General features: G+C 45.2%; 1 protein-coding gene across 3 annotated transcripts in view; it reads right to left on the reverse strand.

The window, feature by feature from the left end:
* cep83 (centrosomal protein 83) overlaps nt 1-1397 on the reverse strand; it is a 54591-nt gene extending 53194 nt beyond the window's left edge. For 2 of the 3 annotated variants that reach the window (XM_060843031.1, XM_060843034.1), the window contains exon 1: nt 1227-1397. The gene's annotated coding sequence lies outside the window, so the exon portion shown is untranslated. Of the gene's footprint in view, nt 1-1222 lie in introns of all 3 variants that reach the window. The other variant, XM_060843032.1, reaches the window with a different exon arrangement.
* Nucleotides 1398-11237: the final 9840 nt, after the last annotated feature.

Raw genomic sequence — 11237 nt, forward strand, 5'->3', positions numbered from 1 at the left:
GCCTGCTCCCCTCCCTCCCCCTCATATCTCTTCGCCCTCCCTCCCCCTCATATCTCTTCCCCCTCCCTCCCCCTCATATCTCCTCCCCCATCTCCCCCTCATATCTCCCCCTCCATCTCCCCCTCATATCTCCCCCCTCCCTCCCCCTCATATCTCCCCCCTCCCTCCCTCCCCCTCATATCTCCCCCCTCCCTCCCTCCCCCTCATATCTCCCCCACTTTTTCCCCCTCCCTCCCCCTCATATCTCCTCCCTATCTCCCCCTCATATCTCGACCCTTCCCCCCATTTTCCCCCCTCTCCCCCCAAATCTCCCCCCCAAAATCTCCCCCTCATATCTTCCCCCCTCCCCCCATCTCCCCCTCATATCTCCTCCTCATATCTCCCCCCATCTTCCCCCCTCCCCCCATATCACCCCCCATCTTCCCCCCTCCCCCCATATCTCCCCCCTCCCCCTGTATCTCCCCCTCCCCTCATATCTCCCCCTCAAATCTCCCCCCTCTCTCCCTCAAATCTCCCCCTCATATCTCCACCCCAAATCTCCCCCCTTCTATCTCCCCCTCATATCTCCCCAAGTCACCCCCTCCCCCTCATATCTCCTTCCCCATCTCCCCCTCATATCTCCCCCATCTTCCCCTCCATATTTCCCCCTCCCCCTCATATCTCCTCCCCCATCTCCCCCATCTCCCCCTCCCCTCATATCTCCTCCCCATCTCCCCCTCCCCTCATATCTCCTCCCCCATCTCCCCCTCCCCTCATATCTCCTCCCCCATCTCCCCCTCCCCTCATATCTCCTCCCCATCTCCCCCTCCCCCCAAATCTCCCCCTCCATATCTCACCCCCATTTCCCTCTTATCTCCCCCCTCCCCCATATCTCCCCATCTCGCCCTCATATCCCCACACACACTCCCTCCCACCCCCACCTTCTGGCCCTAACCTTCACCACCTCCAGCCCCTCCCTCTTGACCCCTTACCCCAAAACCATCCGTTACCATGGTAACGGTAAACGCTCTCTAACGGCCGCGGCTCCCACCGTTTCCCCCGACCCCTGGTCGGGCTCCTTTACCGCGCCCCCGCTCCCTGGGCTCGGGGACCCAGCGCTGATCCCCGGCCTGCAGCTGTCCCGCGGCCGCGGAGTATTCCCGGGCTCCCCCCAGGCCCAGGCCCGGGCCCGGGTACCCGGCCGCAGTCGCCTTCCTCACTGTCCCCTCACTCACTCACTCACTCACTCAGAGAGCCGCCGCCGCCATCTCCTCACGGGCCCTGCCCGGTCCGGGGGTGTCGAAGGGGAAAAACCGCCGGTTCTCTGCCCGCCGCCAGCGAGGCCCTCCCGGCAGCCGGCTCCGCGCAGGCGCCCCGCCTCACAGGCCGCGGGGGGGGGGAAGCTGGGGGCACAGGAAGATCCCAGAGTGACAGGCAGCAGCACCTCAGGAGATGGAAGTGAACATGGAGCAGAAACAGTGAGTACACACACACACAGAGAAAGGGTGTGAAACACACACTCCCCTCCCCTCAATCACAGCTTCACACTACACTGCACACACTGGGACATGAGGAGCCATAAACCTCTTCATTCCTCATGGAGTTTCTTCCAACACAACCCAGTGCAGTACTGCCGGAGCTCTGCACTGTCACAGGTACCATCCTTTGGAAGAAATGTTAGACCAATCATTATGCCCACCTGCTCGGGTGGATGGAAAGGTGCTGTGGCACCCATTACAAAGAAGAGCGAGAGAGTTTTCTCAGCTGGGATGCTTTGGCCAATATTTATCCCTCACCCAGCATCATTGGGCCAGATTATTTGGTCATTGCCCCATTGCTGTGTATGGGAGCTTTGCCTGTTTACCAATGCATTAACAATGGCACGCTCTTTAGAAGTACTCCAATTGCTGAAACTTTGGGATATGCTGAAATCATAAAAAATACTATAGAATTATTAAGATGTTATGTGAGATATTTGTGTGATCAGGAATAAGAGGTCTTGTGAGTTCAAACTTTTATAAGGAGTGAGGGCCAGTTAGGTACCAAAAAGAGAACATAAGGGCTAGGAGGAACAAAAGTAGATGATTCGACCCCACCAGCCTGCTCTGCCATTTTATACCATCATGGCTGAGCTCATCTCGGCCTCAACTCCATTTCCCTGTCCATCCTTTAATTCATTAAGTTCAAGATCAAACCCTTTTGCAATAAAGGGTGTAAGGATAAACCAAACAATTACAGATCAGCTAGTTTAACTTTGGTAGTTGTGAAACTTGTAGAAACAATAATTGAAGACAAAATTAATATTCACATAGATAAATTCAGGTTAATTAAGGAAAGCCAGCATGGATCTCTTCAGGGAAAAGTATGTTTAAGTAATGTGTTGTCAAACTTGAAAGGGTTCAGAAAAGATTTACAAGGATGTTGCCAAGGTTGGAGAATTTGAGCCATAGCTGAATAGGCTGGGACTGTTTCCCTTGGAGCACTGGAGGCTAATTTGTGACCTAAGAGATGTTTATAAAATCATGAGGGACATGGATACAGTAAACAGACAAAGTCTTTTCTGTGGGATGCAGGAGTGCAGAACAAGAGGGCGTAGGTTTAGGCTGAGGGAAAAGATATGAAAGGGACCTAAGGGGCAACTTTTCACCCAGAGAGTGGTGCTTGGATGGACTGAGCTGTCAGAGGAAATGGTGAGGGCTGGTACAGTTACAGCATTTAGAAAGGTACCTGATGGGTATATGAATAGGAAGGATTTAGAGGGATATGGGCCAAGTGCTGGCAAATGGGTATTGATTATATTAGGATATCTGATCAGCATGGACAAGTTGGACCAAAGGGCCTGTTTCCATGCTGTACAACTCTATGATTCTAATTGCTGGAGGTTTTTTGGAGTCTGGATAACACCATTGCTGTGGTTAACATGGACTTCCAAAGGGCATTTAATACTCTGTTGCACAACAGACTTGTGAGCAACGTTATAGCCCACGAATAAAAGGGACAATATCAACAAGGAATTGGCTGAGGGTGAGGAAACTTGGGACATGGTTAATGAATACTTTTCAGATTAGGGGGAGGTTTGTAGTGGAACCCCCAAGGATCAGTGTTTGAATCATTGTTTTTCCTGATATAAATGATGTAGACTTTGGTGTACAGAGCACAATTTCAAAACTTACAGGTGATAAAACTTGGAAACAATGTAAACTGTGAGGAGGACAGTGTAGAACTTCAGAAAGACATAGACACATTGGTGGCTTTGGCAAATATGTGGCAGATTCATTTCAGTACAGAGAAATATGTAGTGATAGGATGGAGATTATTGAAGGTGGCAGGAAAAGTGGCGGGAGCAGTTAATAAAGCATACATTTATTAAGAATGAAATTAGTACAAGAGGAAGGAGATTATGTTGAACTTAAATAAGACACGTTTAGCCTTAGCTCGAGTAATGTGTACACACTGACACTGCACTTTAGGGAAGATGCGAAGACTTTGGAGAGAGTGCAGCAGAATGATTTCAAGGATGAGGAATTTCCGTTTTGAAAATGACTGGAGAACCTGAGCCTGTTTTTGGAGAAAAGAGAGCTGAGCACAGATCTAATTTAAGTATTCAAGATCATGAGCGGACTGGACAGAGTAAATAAGGAGAAAATGATACCGTGTGTGAAATAATTAAGAACAAGAGGGCACAGATTGACAAAGTTATAATTAACATAAGCAGAATGAAGAAAAGCTCATGGTTTGAGGAAACCCCATTTACAAATTTCCCAATGACACCACCATCGTGGATGGGATCTCAAACAGTGACCAGGCAGGGTACAGGAAAGCGATAACTTAGTGGCATGGTTTAAAGACAATAATCTCTCCCTCAATGTCAGCAAAATAGAGGAACTGGTCATCGACTTAAGGAAGGAAACTGGAGAACACATATCAATTTATTAATCTGTGTCAAAGGTGCTGAGGTGGACATTGAAAATTGATTCATTTATTGTCGCATGTACCAAGATACAGTGAAAAGCTTTGTTTACAAGCAGTACAAGCAGATCATAGTAAGCAAGGACAGACCGATCAGAAGGACTTAGACAGAGGCATACAGTTTACATTGCAGATGGTGTGCACAAGGCAAGATCAGCAATAGCAAGAGCAGCATAATTTAGGCTAGAGAATCCATTCATTAGTCCAATAATAGCCAGGAAGAAGCTGTTCCTGAACTTGCTAGTGTGTGTGTTCAGGCTTCTGTATCTTATGCCTGGCGATGAGGTTGTAGGAGATCGTTACCGGGGTGCGAAGAGTCTTTGATGATGTTGGCAGTCTTTTTGTGGCAGCGAGCTGTGTAAATGGAGTCCATGGATGATCTGGGTTGTGCACACCACCTTTTGTAGTTCCCTATGGTCCTGGGCACAGCAGTTGCCATACCAAGTCGTTATGCACCCAAACTCTCATTGGTGCATCTGTAGAAGTTGGAGAGGGTCCATATGGATGTGCCAAATTTCCTGACCCACCTAAGGAAAAAGAGGCATTATTATGGTCGAGAGCTTCAAGTTCTTTGGAGTAAGTATCACCAACAATCTGTCCTGTTCTATCCATGACAATACCACAGTCAAGAAAGCATACCAATGCTTCTACTTCCTCAGAAGTAGCATGTCCACAATGAATCTTGCCAATTTTTAAAGATATACCATAGATAGCATCCTAATCAGATGCATCACAGCTTGGTATAACAACTGCTCTGCCCAAGACCACGAGAAATTACAGAGAGTTGTGAATTCATCCCAGTCCATCATGCTGTCTCTGGCCAGCAGCCAACATAATCAAAAACCCCACCCACCTTGGTTATACTCACTTCCACTGGGCAGAAAATACAACAGTTTGAAAACACAGATAAACAGACTCAAGAACAGCTTCTTCCCCGCTGTTGTCAGACTTATGAACTGGCTTCTTAGATATTAGAATTGATCTTTCTTTATAGCTGTAACACTACATTCTGCATTCAGTTCTATTACCCTGATGTACCTGTAAGGAATGTTTTGTCCAGTTAGCACACAAAGCAATATTTTACACTTTATTTCAGTACATGTGACAAGAATATATCAAATCAAAATCTTTTTCTGCACAATGAATGGTTATGGTATGGATTGCACTGCCTGAGATTGTGATGGAGGTAGGTTCACGTGAAGCTTTTAAATGATGGTTACTTAAAAAAGAACAATATACAAGGTTTCGGAAAGAAGGTGGGGCAATGGCACCAAATTGGATGCTCATTTGGAGAGCCAGCACAGGCACAATGGGCCAAATGGCCGTCTCCTGCTCTGCAATGTTTTATAAAAATCCCCAGGACTGGATCAGGTGTACCCTAGAACTCTGGGAAGCTAGGGATGTGATTGCTGAGATACCTGTGTCATCGATAGTCACAGGTGAGGTGCCAGAAGACTGGAGGTTGGCTAACGTGGTGCCACTGTTTAAGAAGGGTGGTAAGGACAAGCCAGGGAACTATAGACCAGTGAGTCTGATGTCAGTGGTTGGCAAGTTGTTGGAGGGAATCTTGAGGGACAGGATGTATATGTTGTGGTTCTGTTCGCCGAGCTGGAAGTTTTTGTTGCAAACGTTTCGTCCCCTGGCTAGGAGACATCATCAGTGCTCTGGAGCCTCCTGCGAAGCGCTTCTTTGATGCTTCTTCCGGTATTTATAGTGGTCTGTCCTTACTGCTTCCGGGTGTCAGTTTCAGCTGTCCGCTGTAGTGGTTGGTATATTGGGTCCAGGTCGATGTGTTTGTTGATGGAGTTTGGCATTCATCCACAAACTCCATCAACAAACACATCGACCTGGACGCAATATACCAACCACTACAGCGGACAGCTGAAACTGACACCCTGAAGCAGCAAGGACAGACCACTATAAATACCGGAAGAAGCATCAAAGAAGCGCTTCGCAGGTGGCTCCAGAGCACTGATGATGTCTCCGAGCCAGGGGGCGAAACGTTTGCAAAAAAAACTTCCAGCTCGGCGAACAGAACCACAACAACGAGCACCCGAGCTACAAATCTTCGCACAAACCTTGAGGATGTATATGTATTTGGAAAGGCAAGGACTGATTAGGGATAGCCAACGTGGCTTTGTGCTCGGGAAATCACAACTCACAAACTTGATGTAGTTTTTTGAGGAAGTAACAAAGAGGATTGATGAAGGCAGAGCGGTGGATGTGACCTATATGGACTTCAGTAAGGCAATCGACAAGATTCCCCATGGGAGACTGGTTAGCAAGTTCGATCTTATGAAATACAGGAAGAACTAGCCATTTAGATACAGAACAGGCTCAAAGGTAGAAGACAGAGTGTGGAGTTGGAGGATTGTTTTTTAGACTGGAGGCCTGTGACCAGTGGAGTGCCACAAGGACCGGTGCTGGAACCAGTACTTCTCATCATTCATAAAAATGATTTGGATGTAAGCGTAGTAGGTATATTTAGTAAGTTTGCAGATGACACCAAAATTGGAGGTGTAGTGGACAGCAAAGAAGGTTACCTCAGATTCTTGATCTTGATCAGATGGGCCAATGGGCTGAGAAGTGGCAGATGGAGTTTATTAGATAAATGTGAGGCACTGCATTTTGGGAAAGCAAATCTTAGCAGTAGTTATACACTTAATAGTAAGGTCCTAGGGAGTGTTGCTGAAGAGACCTTGGAGTGCAGGTTCATATCTCCTTGAAAGTGGAGTTGCAGTTAGATATGATAGTGAAGAAGGCGTTTGGTATGCTTTCCATTATTGGTCCGAATATTGAGTACAGGAGTTGGGAGGTCATGTTGTGGCTGTACAGGACATTGGTTAGGCCACTTTTGGAATATTGCATGCAATTCTGGTCTCCTTCCTATCGGAAAGATGTTGTGAAATTTGAAAGGGTTCAGAAAAGATTTACAAGGATGTTGCCGGGGTTGGAGGATTTGAGCTATAGAGAGAGGTTGAATAGGCTGGGGCTGTTTTCCCTGGAGCTTCGAAGGCTGAGGGGTAACCTTATCGAGGTTTATAAAATCATGAGGGGCATCGATAGTGTGAATAGACAAAGTCTCTTCCCTGGGGTGGGGGAGTCCAGAACTAGAAGTTAATTGTGACAGGAGAAAGATATAAAATTTCTTTTTATAGAGGGGCAACCTTTTCACACGGAGGGTGGTACGTGTATGGAATGAGCTGCCAGAGGATGTGGTGGAGGCTGGTACAATTGCAACATTTAAGAGGCATTTGGATGGGTATATGAATAGGAAGGGTTTGGAGGGTTATAGGCCAGGTGCTGGCAGGTGGGACTAGATTGGGTTGGGATATCTGATCAGCACGGACGGGTTGGACTGAAAGGTCAGTTTCCGTGCTGTACATCTCTATGACTTTATGTTCATGGGATCAGGGTGTAACTGTTTAGGCCAGTGCTTATTCGATCTGATTTGATTTGATTTGATTTATTGTTGTCACATGTACTTACGTACAGTGAAAAGTTTTATTTTACGAGTAGCACAGACAGATCATAACAAACAAGGACATACAGATCATAGGGTGCTTAGACAGAGTGATACATACACAGGGCTACACAGAAGGTGCACAAATCAAGATCAACATTAGATTTGAAATTAGAGAGGTCCATTCAGCAGTCTAATGACAGCAGGGAAGAACTGTTCTTGAACCAGCTGGTGCTTGTATTCAACCTTCTGTACCTTTTGCCTGATGGAAGAGGTTGGAAGAGAGTAATACCGGAATGTGAAGGGCCTTCATGATGTAAGCAGTCTTTCTGCAGCAACAAGTGTCAATTGGAGTCCATGGATGGGAGCTTGGCTTCCATGATGTCTGGGCTGTGCACACAGCCTTCTGTAGTTTTTATGGTCCTGAGCAGGACAGTTGCCATACCAAGCCATTATGCACCCAGACAGAATGCTTTTTATGATGCATCTGTAAAAGTTGATGAGAGTTCATATGGACCTATATCAGTTAGTGATGTAAAATCATTGATTTGATCATTGACTTCAGCAAGAAAGTCTCCTGAGGAAGAAGAGACATTGTTGTGCCTTCTGGATGGTCACATCTATGTGGGAAGTCCAGGAAAAATTGTTGTTGTTGCCACTATGAGGAACCTAACGCTTTTGAACCTCTCCACTCCACCTTCTCAGCTCCATTGATATAGTTAGGGGCATGTCCTCCTTTCTTGCTGAAGTCAATGATCAAATCAATGATTTTACATCACTAACTGATATAGGACAGTTAAGAGTCAGCTGTATGAACATGTATGAGTCACAAGTAGGCCAGACCGGGTAAGGATCACAGATATCCTTCCTTCATTGTCATTATTGAACCAGATGGGTTTTTACACCATCGCCATTAGGCATTAGGCTGGCTCTTTCGTTTGATTGAACACAAATGTCACTATCTGTAGTGAGCATATTGATCACTGCACAGCTCATAGTGCACTTTCATTTTTCTCCTTTAAGTCATTCTTTGAAACTTACTGTTTTGACAAAGCCTTTGTTCATTGCACTAATATTTACTTCTGTGGCCTTGTGTCTGACCGTGTTTTATAATGATGCTGAATGCACAATATATTTATAGGTTGTCGTTGCCAAGCATGTTAAAATCTGACTCTGTCGCATTGACAACCGTCCTGACAGATGGTCCCATTCCAGTTGTTCCACACATTTTAAATGGTCATCACAGCAAGTGCCAAAAATTAAGTGATTTTTTTCTGTGGTGATCTAGTGTGTAGGCAATTAAACATTCATGAATTCCACAAAGCTAAAAATCATCAAAGCGAGATTCACAGTAACAATTACTGCATCTCAGACTACTGTAAATTCTTTTTTAACCTCTTGTCATCTCTGATTCTTTTGCCAGTCACCTTAAGTCAGTGTCCTCTGGAACCAGTTTCTCTTTCTTTTATCAAGAGCATTCATCACATCTATCAGATCGTCCTTAGGCCTTCTCAAGGAGACAACTGGTTCTCTCGTCTATCCATGGATCTGAGTCTTTCATACTTGATACCATCAAATCTTGCCCAGAACATTTCTCAACCCTTCATAATATTAAAAAGAGTAGTGGTCCCAATGCTGATTCCTGGGGAACACCATTGCACATTTCCTTTGTCCTTGACAAGTATGTACCAGTCAGATAGGCAGGAAGTGGTTGATCGAGGACAAATTGGTTTACTAAAGAAGTTGAATCTCTTGTCAACAGGAAGAATGAGGCTTGTGTAAAGGTGGGATGTGAAGGCTCAGTTCGGGAATTTGGGAGTTACAATTTAGCCAGGTAGAACCTAAAGAGAGAGCCAAGAAGAACCAGGAGGGGACATGAGAAGTCTGTAGCACGTAGGATCAAGAAAAACCCTAAAACTGTCTAGAGGTATGTCAGAAATAAAAGAATGACTAGAGTAAGATTAGGGCCTGTCAAGGACAGTAGTGGGAAGTTGTGTGTGGACTCTGAGGAAATAGGAGAGGTGCTAAATGAATTTTTTTTGTCAGTATTCACGTTGTCAAGGAGAATACTGAGATACAGGCTATTAGACTAGATAGGATTGAGGTTTATAAGGAGGAGGTGTTAGCAATTCTGGAAAGAATGAAAGTAGTTAAGTCTCCTGGGCTGGATGGGATTTATCGTAGGGTTCTCTGGGAAGCTGTGGAGGAGATTGCAGAGCCTTTGGCTTTGATCTTTCTGTCATCATTGTCTACAGGAATAGTGCCAGAAGACTAGAGGATAGCAAATGTAGACCCTTGTTCAAGAAGGGGAGTAGACACAGCCCTTGCAATGATAGACCACTGAGCCTTACTTCAGTTGTGGGTAAAGTGTTGGAGAGGATTACAAGAGATAGGATTTATAATCATCTTGAAAGGAATAAGTTGATTAGGGATAGTCAACATGATTTTTTGAAGGGTAGGTCATGCCTCACAAACCTTATTGAGTTCTTTGAGAAGGTGACCAAATAAGTGGATGAGGGTAAAGCGATTGATGTAGTGTATATGGATTTCAGTAAAGTGTTTGATAAGGTTCCCCACTGTCGGCTAATACATAATATGGAGGCCATGGGATTGAGGATGATTTAGCAGTTTGGATCAGAAATTGGCTAGCTGAAAGAAGACAGAGGGTGGTGGCTTATGGGAAATGTTCATCCTGGAGTTCAGTTACTAGTAGTGTACTGCAAGGATCTGTTTTGGGGCAACTGCTGTTTGTCATTTTTATAAATGACCTGGATGAGGGCATAGAAGGATGGGTTAGTATATTTGCGGACAACACTAAGGCCAATGGAGTTGTGGACAATGCTGAAGGATATTGCAGATTACAGAGAGACATAGATAAGCTGCAGAGCTCGGCTGAGAGGTGGCAAATGAAGTTTAATGCGGAAAGGTGTGAGGTGATTCACTTTGGAAGGAATAACACGAATACAGAATATTGGGTTAATGGTAAGATTCTTGGTAGTGTGGATGAGCAGAGAGATTGGCTTCAGATTGGTTTCACAGGTCGGCGCAACACTGAGGGCTGAAGGGCCTGTACTGTACTGCTGTGTTCTATGTTCACTGCTTCCAGAAAATAGGTGATAAAGACACATTTGGCCATCTGTTGTGGATCCCATGGACCCTGGATCAAATTGAGATTTTCAAAGGCCTAGGTACCATTTCCTTACAGTTTTGACCATGTGATGTGGTAGCTGTAGCGAGATCACCAAAGTGGATCTCATAGAATGAGTTCCCTGATTGGATCTGTTAACCTGGTCTAATGAGGGATCCCAGGCTGACAGATATTAAAAGGAGTGTTAAGAGTCAATTCACATTGCTGGGGGGTCTGGAGTCACATGAAGGTCAGACCAGCTAAAGATGATAATTTCCTCCCCTAAAGGGTATTAGTGAACCAGATAGGTTTTTCATGGCAATCAACAATGGATTTGTGGAAATCATTAGACTCTTAATTCCAGATACGCATTGAATTCAAATTCCACGTCTGCCATGGCAGGATTCAAACTTAAGTCACCAGTACATTACCATGGTCTCTGGATTAACAAACCAGTGATAATACCACTAGGCCAGTGCCTCCCCATTATTTCAGTAGCCATACTGGAAAATGTAAGTGGAGGGATGAGCGGAAAATAAAAATTGACTGAAAGATAAGAAAAACAGTTGTAAAGAGAAGTTTTCAATCTCTTACTCAGAATCCAGGAGATATTCACTGTAGACATTTGTCTTTGTTAAAGGCTTCAGACGAGAATTGTAATGCATAGACCAGTGCATAGCAACTTTCTTGACTACTCGT

The sequence above is a fragment of the Hemiscyllium ocellatum genome, chromosome 23 (genome assembly GCF_020745735.1).
Source record: "Hemiscyllium ocellatum isolate sHemOce1 chromosome 23, sHemOce1.pat.X.cur, whole genome shotgun sequence".
NCBI classification, from domain to species: domain Eukaryota; kingdom Metazoa; phylum Chordata; class Chondrichthyes; order Orectolobiformes; family Hemiscylliidae; genus Hemiscyllium; species Hemiscyllium ocellatum.